This window comes from Musa acuminata, chromosome BXJ3-4 (assembly GCF_036884655.1).
Source record: "Musa acuminata AAA Group cultivar baxijiao chromosome BXJ3-4, Cavendish_Baxijiao_AAA, whole genome shotgun sequence".
Lineage (NCBI taxonomy): Eukaryota > Viridiplantae > Streptophyta > Magnoliopsida > Zingiberales > Musaceae > Musa > Musa acuminata.
The window spans coordinates 28,465,695-28,468,443 of NC_088352.1; positions in this window are offsets into that span (position 1 = coordinate 28,465,695).

Sequence of the window (2,749 nt, forward strand, 5' to 3'; positions counted from 1 at the left end):
CGAGTCCACGGCCCGAAGCCTTCTGTCGATACGCCGACCGATCCACCGGCCCGACGTCCAATCTTCTGACATGTTCCTTCGGCACAACATGATTTTCCTGCTTTAATTGTCTCATCCTGATCGAAGCATCCTGCGTCACTCAAAATGCAGATTAAATCATAAACATATATCAAGTAGTTTCATCATCAAAATACGAGATTCAACAATCTCCCCCTTTTTGATGATGACAACCACTTGATGACGGAGTTAAACTTAACTCCCGGAGTTTAAACAAACTCCCCCTATTAATATGCCATATTGATAGAACCTCTTAGATTCAAAAATCTAAGCAACATGTCATCATAAACGGAGTTAACCTTAACTCCCGGAGTTTAAACAAACTCCCCCTATCAATATGCCATATTGATAGAACCTTGAATTCACACTGAATTCAAGTGATTGCAATATTCATCATGAATACTTGCAACACGTCAACATGAACATATGCATAAACTTATGCATCACTCGTCATGTCATCAACATACTTCTCCCCCTTTGTCATCAACAAAAAGGAGAAGTACCACAATCAAGTGTGTGTGTGATATTGGTTCATCTCATTGCATGAAAAACATAGTATCAAGTTTTATCATCATGCAATCTTGGAGCTAGAAGATTTAGCAAGTGTTACATCATGCTTAGAACATTCATGCTATCAAGTTTTAGATATTCAAGTTTTATAACATATAAGATAGCACTTTTGGTAATGTTCAAGATAGCAAGTTCTATATCATGCAAGCTAGCAAATTAGAGATGTTCAAGAAGGCAACTCTTGCTTCTTGAAAATTTTGCTCACTTTGCTAGATGCACAAGTTAGCATTTTTGCCTCTTGAGATAGGCAAGATAGCACATTTGTTTCTTTTGAGATAGCAACTTTTTGCTTCTCTTTAGACCAACAAGCTAGCAATTTTTATGATATACAAGTTTCACAATATATAAGCTAGTAAAGATTTCGAAAGCAAATGCAAGATAAATTTCTTGTGTAAGCTCATGATTCTTGCTTCCTATTGCAATGTGCAAATTGCAAGTTTTGCTTCTTGAGATATTCAAGATAGTGATGTTCAAGAAGATAATTTTTCTTCTTGAAATAAGCAAGTTAGCAATCTTTGCTTCTTAAAATAGGTAAGCTAGCAATCAAGTTTTTGCATCTTCTTGACTTGTACAAGCTAGCTATCTCCCCCTTTGTCATTGTAAAAATGAAAGAGAGAATACAGTTTTGTAGTTCTCTTTTCCTTTTAGAACGATTTCAAAATCATGACAAATGATGGATAATCAAGTTATGAATGTCAAGATAATTTTTCATCATGAATATTTTATCATTGCATGCATCATTATCATAAATTGAAGTATTACATGCATGATATCATATCACCATTCATAACTACATTAATATTTCAATACAACAATTTCTTATCAAAATGTGTAACTCGGCACTCATAGCATTTTAAATCATGATTTACATCATATGCAATACATCACATCATAATTAGAAAGCACATCATAAATGTTTCATATCATGATGGTATCAATTTTGTCAAATTATATCCTACCATGCATGATCAAAACTTCTCCCCATTTTATCATTGAAAACAAGAAGAAAGTAGGGGGTAGAGCATAAAAGTGTTAAATATTTCAATCATTTCAAGGCATTTATATCATAGATCAAGTCATGATTCGTAATTCATCATAAAGCAGATTAGTTTTCAATCATCACATAAGGCTTTTAAGGAATTTTTGAAACATAGGAGAATGATTAATTTAAGCATACAATGTTTCAATCCAATTTAAGTCATGAATATCAATGTTTTCATATTGTGAGTATCAATTCATGACTACCACAAGATATTATTTGTGACTTCAATTTTGCAAGATCAAGATTATGATTTAGATAAAACTTATTCAAATTAAATCATTAACTTGAAGTTCATAATCAAGTCATTAAAATTAATTTCGAGATTCATAAAATATCATGAAATCATTAATCTCGATCAAATGGGAAAAGCATTTTTTAAGAGATTCTTTTTCATCTAAGTATGCCTTAGTCTTTATATGCCAAATTAAGATAAGCATTAAAGTTCAAGACATAAGGCAAAGAAATCTTGTATTATATGATATCAAGGCTCATAATTCATTCGAAAAGATATAGTACAAAGAGCAACTTGAAACATTCTTATCAAGATCACATTTTAAAACATTCCAAGTTTCAAGATATCAATATGACACTTCATTGAATTGCGTTTCATTTGAAGAACTCCTTTTTTGATAAATGTAGGGAGCATAATGAACGATCTTGATTTATAAAGAGCTCCATGTTATAATTACCAAGATCATGATTTTAATAATTATTCTCTTTAGCAAAGAATCACAAAAGCACTTTATTTTTGCATAAGAAATCTCATTGTATTATGATTTATAAATTCTTTTTCTGCACATGAATCATAGGAGATATGAACGTGAAACAAATCTTTGTAAGCAAAAAAAACACTATCATTCATATTTCAAGATGGAGTTTATAAGCATGAATCATTTCATCAAATCCATTTTAGAAAAATATTTTTCATAAGTGTATGAGAAAATCTGATTGTTAGGATACCAATTGTTAAGTGAATCCGAAAATGAAATTAACACTTTCATATATTCAAACATGATTTTTGCTATAGATCTTGAAATTAAGTCAAGAAGATCAAACAAGCTCATGATCATGGATAACTTA